Source organism: Tasmannia lanceolata, unplaced genomic scaffold (genome assembly GCF_043159265.1).
Source record: "Tasmannia lanceolata isolate RefF3 unplaced genomic scaffold, GAP_Taslan_0.1 ptg000037l, whole genome shotgun sequence".
Lineage (NCBI taxonomy): Eukaryota > Viridiplantae > Streptophyta > Magnoliopsida > Canellales > Winteraceae > Tasmannia > Tasmannia lanceolata.
Window position 1 is genome coordinate 19,534,338 of NW_027518714.1, and position 12,458 is coordinate 19,546,795.

At 44.6% G+C, this 12,458-nt stretch overlaps 1 protein-coding gene and 1 pseudogene across 1 annotated transcript in view; both read right to left on the reverse strand.

Annotated features, from left to right (window-relative positions):
- The window catches only part of LOC143862159 (rab GTPase-activating protein 22-like), a 53,821-nt gene that overhangs the window by 2,647 nt on the left and 38,716 nt on the right, over positions 1-12,458 (reverse strand). The window lies entirely within an intron of this gene.
- Positions 910-2,239, reverse strand: LOC143861302 (bifunctional TH2 protein, mitochondrial pseudogene; annotated as a pseudogene).

The following is a 12,458-nucleotide window of genomic DNA, read 5'->3' on the forward strand; positions in this document are numbered from 1 at the left end:
TAAAAATCAATATCCAATGTGTGTCAATGTAAGTAGCATTTAGAGATTTAATGGAAATATTTTTTAAAAAATTTAAACTTTTTTATCAAATCTTGATTCTTGACAGCTAACAACAATATACATATAGGGATTCATTGGTAAAAATCGCTAACACATATATGGCAACTTTATTAAGGAAGAAAAGGCAAAACTACAACAAACACCAAGACTGGCAAAGCTTGCCCAATAGAGAAGACCACCATGCTTGAAACACCTAATTGGCTATCAAATTCACACCATCATTGGGTTCTCACAAAATATTCCTAAAAGATACATCTAGATCTTTAACCATTTTTTTTCAGTGATAATTTTAATAACAACGCTGAAATGTGTAAAGCCTACTTGAGACGAGATGTCAAACATTCATACATCTCCCTCCACCTATTAGGCCATTTGCGGACTGAAACTGGAATCTCCCAGTACCCTATATCATACGCATATGTGATAAAAAATCAGCATTTTCATATTCTCATGGCAGTCCTGTAGAAAAAGAAAAGGAAACATCTGACCCCCGTGTCTCTTTGTAAATTAGCCACCATTTTTTTTTGAATGGCAGTAAATTAGCCACCGTTGTTGTCTACGTCAAGAAATCTATTATATGAATTCATGAATCTGTTCTCAGCAATAAGGAAACAAGAGAAAGAACCCCATATTGAAGATATTTCTATGGGCCCAAAATAAAGGCACGTATTTTGGCCCAACTAGAGTCCATGTAAAAGAATGCCAGTCAGGCCTTTCCATTTAGAAGAATTCTCTTCAATGAATTCCCTCTATTTCTTCACCAAACCGGAGAATAATGGAATGAAGAGACACCAAACTAAGTACCCATTCCCCTTAGGCTTGAACTTGATCCAACAACGATCACTACATCCGCTTCAAGTAGGCAAAGCCAGTCACCCACAGAGTCTCCAATGTAAACGGATAAGTTCTTGCCAGTGTCACTACAGCTCTTTAAAGTTTCCTTGAAAGCTTTGAACCTTGTCCATGGGAGACTTCACCTTCTTAACAATCTCCCCTGTGGAAACAGAATCTCCATATGAACTCATTTGAATGTACATCCAAATCATTTAGGCCACTGGAAGAAAAAGATGATCTAATGAGATCCCCACACCAACAGTATTAAAGCATGTGAACATCTGCATTCAGCTCTGCCTTCTTCTTTACACTCTGATGGAAGAAATCCGCACCACTATCTTGGAGTATTATAAGTTCTCCAGCGCGTTTTATATCCTCTAAATTCAAGCCCTTTAGTAATCCTGATTCACTCACTCAAGAATTAGCTCACTTTTCAAAGTGCATGTCAAATCAAAATCACAAAATATAATAAGACGCTCCCCTGCTGCATCATGCACTCTTGACAGAGAGAGTACAGTTTGTTGGACAATCGGTTGAGCAGAATTTTTTTGTTCAATTTCTAGTTTCATAACTTGATGATAAAGCCTTTCTATGACTTCAAGTCCTCTCCTGTCAAAGAGATACTAAGTTTGTCGAGCAAGTCCTCTATTTGCAGAGCTGATGCCTCAAAATTTATGGAGGAATAATTGTCAATCCACTTCATGTAGGGGTGGCTGCTTTCAACAGAATCCAACACCAGTTGAAGCTCCTTACCCCAAAAGGCATAGAGCATCATGCAAGAGGTCATGGCACCTACTGTGCACACAGTAATTTTTGTCTTCTCAAAAGGAGTCACAATTTTGCCAGGCCTTTTTCCTCCTTCAACATTTCCTGTGGCAATTGCAAGCAGGAAATCAGCGTATTCAACTGTTGCTCCATTGGGACTGCTCTTTTTTTGTGAAATCAACATCCCATTCTTCAATTTTGAAGAAGTATATCCTAGTTAGTGTTAGAAGTGTGTAATATGCCTAAGGGAAATTTAGTCTTTGTACCCTCTCTCGTTATATAAATACATCAGTGAGGGGGAGTTCTTTTCAGCTCACTAATTCTCTCCATTCTCTTCTTTTCAACATGGTATCAGATCCCTAGGGTTTTTGGTGCCTTAGGGACCACCATTGCTTCCTTCTTCCTCACACCTCCACCTCTCGCTCCACCACGCCGTATGCTCCACCCTTTCTCCACAACCAGCGTCGTAAGCTCCACCACCATCAGCGCCGTACGCTCCATCTTCCTCCACCAACGCCGTACGTCCCACCCTCATCTTCCTCTCCTTCACCACCACTCCACCAACATTGTCGTCCTTCATCCATGCCACTACCTCTAAACCCACTCCCACGCTGTAAATCCTACGCCAAACCTTCCTACACCACTCACGCTGTAAATCCTACATCACTCCACGCCTCCACACCTTCACTCTCCATTGCCGTCAATCCAAACCTACTTCAAACCCTAATCTAAAAGGACACTCGCCCTTTTCGTTCTTTTTCACTCGGGGTTTAATCCCTTCTTTTCAATGGCCCAAATCTTTTTAGGTCCCTAATTTATACCTTCTCGCGGCTCTGGTCTCCTTGATTGTTTCTCCTCCGTGGTCGCCGTACAATGTCTCTTCTCCGGAGCCGCGATGTCCGCCACGTGTTTGATGACATGTTGTGCCTCTGATTTCTCTCCTAGTCTCTATTCTTCTCCTGACTAGTGATCATATGTCTCATTCTGTTATGTCTCTTCATCGGAGCCGCGGTATCATGACCAGGCTCGCTGTGTGATTCTTACTTCTTTGTTGGATCTTTTACCGTTGTTGTGGTTGCGAGTATTGCTCTCTCTCTCTTCATGGAGCCTCCAGTCAGTCTGGATCCCTCTCTCGGCACGACCCATGAGGTCCGCGCAACTCCTCCACCTTCGGCATCTCCTTCGTCTCGCTATTCTCATTTTGTGGAGGGTTCATTCCCACAGATGACTTATGTCGCTCTTGACGGGTTCCCTTCATTCATCCCAGAGATCTTTTCTTGTGCGCCTTACTGTAAGCAGAGTTGCGGGTCTCACGAGCCTTCTCTCGAGGATTCTATTCTTGGCCCATACGTTGATGGTGACCGTCCTAGCCATGACAATCGTAGTCTTGCCCGTGGCCAGGGTCGTCAAGGTTGTGATCATGACCGTGATTCTGGGGGTGGCCATGTTGCCAGTGGGCATGGGCGCCCTCTCAGCACTCATTGTCAGGTAGCGAACCATATTGTGGGTACGTGCTATGCCTTACATCCAAGCTCCTTCCAATCTGTTCTGTTCACATCACCTCTGTTCACCTTCTTCGTCCCTCTACCCAATCCTCTGCCTGTCCATACAACCATGATGACTATGTCCGCGTCTCCAGGGCCAACTATGATGAGTTTTTACGCTTAAGTGCGCACCGCCAGCCGCCTGTTACCCTGCCTAGCCCAGTAGTTCACCTACTCCGCTTCTTACTACCTCTGGCTATTGGATTATTGATTCCAGGGACTCCAACCATATGACATGTAACCCTGCTTCCCTTAGTTCGTTTAAGCCCCTTCATCCAGCCTCTACTGTTACTCTGGCAATAGGATCACTGCACCTATCTCTGGTAATGGTACTATTTCCCCTCACTCTAGTCTTACCGTCTCTTCGGTACTATGTGTTCCTAAGTCGCCCTTTAATTTATTTTCTGTTAGCCAACTTACTAATAGTCGTAAGTGTTCTGTCTCTTTCATCCCCTCTCATTGTATTTTTCAAGATCTTTCGACTAGGAGACGATTACTTCGGGTCGTGCGTGAATGATCTATCACATTGATTGTGACCCTCTTCGTACCATGTTGCATAGTTCTGTTGATGCCTATCAGTACAATTGCCGTCTCGGCCATCCCTCCATTCAGAGACTCCAGCAGTCCTATGTTCTTTCTGGCCCCCTTCAGTCCCTTCAGTATGAGTTCTGTGAGCTTGTGAATACTTTTTTGCCTCTAATGGCTTTCAGGATTTCTTATCCACTCATGGTATTGTCCATCAATCCTCTTGTGCTGCACCGATAATGCTTGGGAATACTTTTCTGCCTCTAATGGCTTTCAGGATTTCTTATCCACTCATGGTATTGTCCATCAATCCTCTTGTGCTTACACCTCTCAGCAGAATGGTGTAGCCAAGCGGAAACTCAGGTCTTTGCTTGAAATAGACCGCACCATTCTCTTTCAAATGCGGGTCCCTAAAGCCTATTGGAGCGATGCCATCCTTACCTCTTCTTTCTTGGCTAAGCTGCTTCCCTCCTCTGTCCTTGATGGTAGATCTCCTTTTTTGGTCTTACATCTTCACCGTGATCCCTTTCCTCTTACTCCACGGTTATTTCGTTGTGTTTGTTTTGTTCACAGCCTTACTCCAGGGTCTGGATAAATTAGACCCTCAGGTGGAGCGTTGTGTCTTTCTGGGCTACTCTCGCATCTAAAAAGGTTACATGTGTTATAGTCCTAGGCTTCGTCGGCTCTTTGTTTCAACCGGGCTCTTTGTTTCAACCGATGTCACCTTCTTTGAGTCCGTCTCTTTTTTTTATTGCTCCCGCTGAGAGTAGTCCCATTGTTTCTGCCCCTCAAGTTCCTCTTCCTCTTCATGTTCCCCCTGACCCTGTTGAGTCCCCTTCCTCTCCATTGCTGGTGACTTAAGCTCCTTCTGCTCCTGTGCAGGTGACTTCGACTCCTCCTCCTCCTCCTCCTCCTGTGCAGGTGACTTCAGCTCCTCCTGCTCCTCTGCAGGTCTATCAACGACGTCGCCGACCAGATGTCCATCATCCTACGTCCTAGGTAGCGTCTTCTCAGCTAGAGATACCAGATTCTCTATCTTAGGTACCTCCTCTTTCCTCTTTTGATATTCCTGTAGACTCTCATATTGCTTCCCGTACTCATTCTTGTTCTACTAGCCAACTTATTTCTCATTTTGTTTTTTATGATAATCTCACTCCTGTTTTTCGTAGTTTTGTCTCTTCTTTGTCTTCTGTTTCTTTGCTGCAGTCTATGGCAGAGGCCCTAGCTCATCTTGGATGGCGCGCTGCTATAGACCTTGAGATGGATGCCCTTACGACCAATCAGACTTAGGATTTGGTCTCTCTTCCTTCAGGTGATCAGCCTATGCGATGGGTTTTGTCCATCAAGTACTTGCTAGATGGGACAGTTGAGTGCCTCAAGGCGCGCTTAGTTGCGAAGGGGTATACGTAGACCTTTGGAGTCGACTACAAGGAGACTTTCTCTCCTCTCACCAATATTCCATTTGTTCGTGTGTTGCTTTCATTGGTTGTTAATCATGGTTGGCCTCTCTATTAGCTCGATATGAAGAACACATTTCTTCATGGTGACCACACCGAGGAGGTATACAAGTATACATTGAGCAACCTCCTGGGTATGTTGCTCAAGGGGAGAGGTCCTCCTCAGTTTGTCGCTTGCGAAAATCTCTCTATGGCCTCAAACAATCTCCTAGAGCATGGTTTGGGAGATTGCGTGATGTTGTCATGTGGTTTGGCATGAAACAATGTGTCGTTGATCATTCTGTCTTTTTTTTAAAGATGACATATTCTATTCATATTGAGATAGCATTTGGGACCAAGAGTCCCAACCTGCTTATACAAAATATTAAATGGAGGCTCGGGCATACCCGAGGCCAATACAAAAGAAAACAGTCAAAAGTTACAGTTCAAAAAACCAAAATACTCGATCCTCTCTTAAGCAGGAGGAATAATTACAGAAAGGACAGTATTTGTAAGTCTTCCCTTTCAGCTCCAGCCTTGGCTAGGCTATCTGCCACTTCGTACGCCGTTTGCCTATGATGTTCAATTCTCGGTTCGAGTACCCTTATTAGATCCAATATTTCCGCAACCACTTCCTGCAGTTTCTAAGGTCCCTTTGATAGCCCAGAGGCCCAAGCTACTGCGACTGTGGAGTCTCCTTACACAATTAGGGGTCACTGATTATTCTCAACGGCCCACCGTAATCCAAAGAGAAGAGCTCTGATTTCCACCTCGTTGGCATCACATATACCGGCTGGTCCTAAATATGTCATAACCGTCGAAGCAGAAGCATTTCTAATGACTCCCCATATAACCGTCCACCAGTTCCTTATAAGATCTGCCATCCCATAGGGAATTTATTTCTTAGACTTTATCCATGAGACCAATTCCACTATAATGTCCAATGCCAGACGACTAGAAGTTCTACTTTTTCCTCAAAGATCCATCTATTGCGTTCCTTCAAGATATTCCAAGTTATTGCGTAGGGAAGGTCGCCCAAAGCTTTCGACCTGTGCCACTGAAAGGGCCCGAGCGCCATTCGAGGTAAAGGGCACTAATAGGCTGAGGATAGACCCAGGGAATCCCGAAAGCTCCAATCTCTCTTACCCACGGATGGTATGAATATGGGCAATCCAACATGAGATGATCTAACGTTTCCTCATTTTGCTGACAGAGGACGCACATACTTGCTAGGCTGAACTGCCTTTTCATTAGGCGATCACATGTATTTATCTTCCTTTGGATCAACGTCCACCCAAAAGCAACCACCCTCGAGGGTTCTAGAGATCTCCAAATTCGCCTTACCGGTGATGGATGTCCAGCATTTAAAGCCGTAAAGAAAGATTTTGTAGTGAAGTCCCCATTAGATGCCGGGGTCCAAATTCGCTCATCTTCCTTAAATTGTGAACAATATGTCGACTCCAAAGTCAAAAGAAGCCTCTGTAGATCCTGGATTTCCTCCTCCTTGAGGTTCCGACATAAGCGAATATCCCATAAACCTCTGCCTCCCTGACCTTCTCTAATTAGGTAATCTGAGACCGTTGCTTCAGGGGATATGGCAATTCTGAATAATCTTGGGAATTCCATGCGTAGCAATGACTGACCACACCAATGATCCAACCAGAATCGTACATTGGTGCCTTTACCCACTTTGTAGCGTATTCTTTGTTCGAAATCTTCTTGGACAGAGCAGATAGATTTCCAAGCGCCCGATCCCTTCCCTCCCGATGGTTTTTTAACATTAAGCCCCCCCATTCTGATCCATATTTTAGCCCTGTTACCCGTTGCCATAGCGCCAATTTCTCCACACCATACCTCCATAACCATTTTTCCAGTAATGATTTATTTCGCATTCTGTGCTTACCAATCCCCAGGCCCCCATTCCGTTTGGATTGTGTAACCTTCTCCCAACTGATTAGATGCTTCGCTTTTTTGACTTACCATCTCCATCCCATAAGAAATTCCGCTATAATCTTTCGATTGTCAAAGCTACCTTGACCGGAATTTTAAACAACGACATGAAATACACCGGCATGTTGGAAAGTGCCGCTTTTATTAATGTTATTCTTCCCCCAAGAGAAATGTACTTCTTCCATGTTGCTACCTTCCTCTCAATTCTTTCTGCCACCGGGTCCCATTGGGCAGCCGACGGTATGCCAAATCCTAAGCGTAAACCTGGGTAAGATGCATTTGAATAAGATGCATTTGAAGGTCCCAGCACTACACCCAATTAGCGTTGCCAATCTTTGAACCTCGATCTGGTCCATGTTAATTCCCAGGAGCATACTTTTGCTAAAGTTGATTTTAAGACCCGAGGAAACCTCAAACCACTTGAATATCTTTATGATATTAGGGATGGTCTGGGAGTTGTTTCGCAGGAAGACTAGTGTGTCGTCCGCGAATTGGAGATGAGTTATTTCTTCACCTGAAGGACCAGATTGCAACCCGTGGATCAGGCACATTTGGTTCGCTTCCGTCAGCATCTGACTGATGGCCTCAACCACCATTATGAACAGATATGGTGCTAATGGGTCCCCCTAACGTATCCCTTGACGCCTTGAAGAATCCCTCCTCTGAACCATTGATGATGATTGAGAAAGAGTTAAATGATATAAGCGATCTAACCCATTGCCTCCATTTTGGACCAAATCCCATCTTTTCTTGTATAAAATCAAGGACACCAAAATCTACATGATCATAGGCCTTCTCTATGTCTATTTTAAAAACTAACCCCAAACATCCACTTCTCTTCACCGAGTCAATAAGTTCATTGGCAATTAGAACACCATCCAAAATTTGCCTCAATTCGACGAAGGCTCCTTGGAACTGGGATATAATATCCCCCATGATATTTTTCACTCTTCTTACAAGTAGCTTAGCTACAATTTTGGGAATGCTATGCATGAGGGTAATGGGACGAAAGTCCTTGATCCCAATAACGCCTTTTGTTTTAGGGATTAGTGCAATGAAGGTTGCTTTTGTTGCCTCACTGATAATGTCCCTATGCTGGAATTCTTTGAAAAAAGCCATAATGTCTCCCTTAAGGATCTTCCAAAAGTGTTGAAAAAATGCCATCGAAAAACCGTCCGGGCCCGGGGCTTTGTCCCTAGCCATTGAGAAAATGGTCTGCTCAATCTTCTCTTCTGTGAAGTTCTGATCCAGCATTATTCTATGGCTATGAGTAATGCACTTGAATTGAATGCCCTCCAGCTTTGGTCATCACACCAGGGGCCTAGAGTATAGCGCCGAGTAGAAATCCACAATTTTAGATTTGGTAAGGTTTGGGTCTTCAATTATTGAATCCCCGTGCCTTAAACAATTAATTGAATTGATTTGCCTTCGTAAGTTGGTTGTTCTGTGGAAAAACTTGGAGTTCATGTCTCTTGCTTTAAGCCACAAGGCGCGTGATTTTTGTCTGCATCGGATCTCTTCTCTTCGTATGATCATCTCGTTCTCCTCCAAAGGTTTTAGACGACCCGATTTTTCCTCCGCTGATAACAGGCCCTCCTCCTCTCTGTTCTCTAGAATCACCAAGCTATTCGAAATCTCCTCCCTCCTTCGAGTGGTATCTTCATCAACAACATTTTGCTATTCTTTAATTTTAAGTTTGAGCCCCTTCAGTTTTTGGCATATGACATATCCTTTCCAGCCTCTGATTTCGATTTCTTCCCACCATAACTTGACCTTGTCTTCAAAACCTAGTACCTCCAACAGATCCAGATAAAACCTAAACGGTCGTGGCCCCCCAGAGAAATTAGAGATTTCTAGGATGATTGAGTTGTGGTCAGACAAGAACCTTGGGAGCGCCTTATGAGAAATTAGAGGGAAGCACTCCTCCCATTCTCGAGTGATGAGGACACGGTCAATCCTGGTCATTACCAGTCGATCATGGTTGTTAGACCAAGTAAACCTCGCTCCATGCAGTGGGAGGTCTATCAGTTCATGCTCTTAAATAAAATTTGAGAAATTCCTCATGCTAGTTGTCATTCTAGTATGTGTATTCTTCTCTGATGGGAATCTGATCGTGTTAAAGTCACCCCCAAGTATTCACGCACCCTACCAAGATCCTCGAGCATTCATCAATTCATACAAAAGTTCTCGTCTCTCTGAAGCTCTAACCGGTCCATACCCAACCGTAAGCATCCATTTTTCATTCCAATCAGGAGAGGAAAAGATGATCGAGATCAAGAATCTTCCCAGCCTGACTTCCTCCCGACGGACTCTACCTTCTTTCCAAATTACTATGATCCCACCTGCTGTACCCACGGCATCCTTTGCTATCCATTCCCACTGATTTCTGCCTCATGTCTTATTAATGATGATATTTGTTACCTCCATTAGCTTGGATTCAATGATGGCCACTAAGTATAGCCGATTCCGGTAAATAAAAATTTTCACCGCCTGTAACTTTCAATCTTCCCCTAATCCCCTAATGTTCCAGAAGCCTATCTTCATTGGGAGCGGGGATGAATACTCCCAATGACTTCATAGTCCTCTCAGGTGAGGACTCCTCTCCGTCCTTGAATCTGCGAAGGGCCCACCTCCCCAAGGCAAAGAGTATTTATTGTAAACTTTCGTGGAGTTTTAGACCTGTTGTCAGAGCAGGGGTTCTCAGACTGAATATTTTTACTTCCAGAAGTTCCTTTAGAAGGTTTCTCACCTAGGGCTTGGTTAAGAATTCTCCTTTTCTTCGCCGACGTCCATCTGAGAAATCGTCCCTTTGCGATCAATCCTGAAGATCCAGATTGCTTCAATCCTTGTTTTAGGATTCCCAGGGCTTGGTCAACCTTTTTTTGCAATCTTGGCGATTTAGAATTCACAGGGCTTGGTCAACCTTTTTTTGCAATCTTGGCGATAGGAGGGACCGGAAAGTCTTTTTTCGTCCATTTGCCTTATCCGTTAAGTCAGCACGTATCTTCGCGATGATGTCTGGCCTAGTGACTTTCAGAGATGGGTCTGACAGAGGCCTTTGAAATTTGAAATTTGAAATTTGAAATCTCCCTCTGAGCGCAAAAATGATGCTCGGGACCATAATCGTCCAAATTCCGGACACGTGGCTGCAGGGGGCAACAATCGTCTTTCCAACCGTTGCTGAGTCGCTAGAACGTGCCGATCCAGTTTCCGGTGACTTCCCCCACTCTTCCGGTCTTGGACTTGCACCGGAGAAGATTCCTCCAGTTGACGTTCCTTAGGCCAATTCCTTTTCAGTGAGGGAGGCGAGGTTTGGGATTTGACTCCTAGGATTCTAATTTCCCCTCTATCCTCTTCTCTAGCCAGTTATGGGGATTCAACAACCTCAACGCCTATTTTGAAGCAGCTATCGCGAACCCGTAGGTCGACACACGACCTTGAGATTTTCCACACTGGAGCGAAGATTCTTGCCAACACAAAACTCATACAATCCTCATGATGCCCTTTCATATCTGTTTCAAGGACTGTGCCAAATAGCTTCCCCAGAGCTTCCACCGTTGATGTAGCCCACGCGTGAAGTGGGATTCCCAGAAATCTAACCCAAATTGCTTTAGCTCCTTGATGGTAACCCGAATTCCATTCTCTAAGGCTCTGTTCACTTGCCTTCTTGAGAAAGCGCAGGAAAGAAAAGTAGCGTCTATTCTCTCAGGAAACATGAAATTTCGTTGTTCGCTTGGTTTCTCGGTAAAATAGAGTTACTGACGTGGAAAAGCAAAAAAAATACGTGGAAAGTCTAGTTTCTCGCAAAACACCGAATTGGTTTCCAGCCAAAATGAGAGGAAAGCTCGTTTCCTTTCTCGCGAGAAAATTTATCGGGATGTTCTTTTTCGACCCACGCCCTCTGGAGCCAAACCCTAGCTGCAACTCCTTTGTCCACCTTGGGCACTCCAGCGACGAAAAACACTTTGGCGAGCTCTAAAATTCCGGCAAGGCTAATCTCTAGACCATTGATCTTGTACAAGAAAAACCGGCCACAAGGAAAAGAGAGTTGCAGAGAGAGATGGAAGCAAATCCGGTCTCCTTCTCCGGGAACATCGCCGGAGCTTCGTCACCCCACGGCATCACCACCATCACCATCATCCGGCAGACAGCCACCCTTCTCTCCCCTCACAACCACCATCTCCACCCCAAACCCACTTTGATTCCCTCCCATTTGCAGCCATTAAAACCCATCATCTCCATCTGACCAAACCCTCCTCCATTAGATTGGAAATTTACAGCTACCCCCACCGCCACTAGATCTGCCATCTACACCACCATCTTCCTCCACCATTACCATTAGATTTGGCCTCCAAATTCCACCTCTCATCACCTTCACCTGTAATTCGCTTGAACCAATAATCCCACCATTAAAAGCCCTAGTTGTAAACCCCACAATGCTATCTCTCTCTTCCTTAATTCCCCAAAATCTGGGATTCTGGAAATCTCCGCCCGAATCCGGCCATTCTAACTCATTCTCCGGTCACTCTCTCCACCACCGATCCGCCATCTATTACCCCCATTAAACATAGGCTCGGATCTGTTGGGGTTTTGAGCTAGAGAAAAGAGGGTTTCTAGGGCATTTTTTTGCAACACAGTAAAGGGAGAGTAGGAGAAGCATCGGCCGCAACCACCACCGCTAGAGAAAAGAGGGTTTCTAGGGAATTTGAACTATCCCACAGTTGGAAAAATGGGAGTGTCTACTTCTGTGGTTACAAAACCATGATTCAGGGTTTCTGCATATTTTCCCTTGCTTTCTGGGCAAGTGAACAACTAGAAAATAACTTTCCTGCATATTTTCCCTCGCTTTCTGGGCAAGTGAACAACGAGAAAGCAAGAGAAAATCACAGTTTCTTTTCCTTTCCTTTCCATTTTGCCAAGTCAGATTCCTTTCCTTTCTTTTCCTTTCCTTTCCCGGGAAAACAAGTGAACAGAGCCTAAGAGAAAGTAAATAATGGCCATAAGCTTTCCCCCCCAATTCCTTTAGTTTAGTTGCCATGTTTTCCTCCTCAAACAAAAACAGGACTTCATTAGAAGCGAGAATGGATGGTTTGGGTAACGTGGGGAGATCCCAGAACCATTTAGCCCAACTCCATAGATCATCTAGGTTCCGCACATTTTGCTTTAGTTTTCCGATCAGCCTTGATTTTAAGATCTATTGCCTTTTATCGATTTCCTTGCCAAATACCAGGACCGCCGGTACTCCGTTCCTCACAATAACTGAGGTTTCCCCAGAGTCTGGCCAGATCTTCTCCTCCTCCGCGTTTCGGGTTTGAAGGGCTTCGTTCATAGGTTTAGTGTAAGG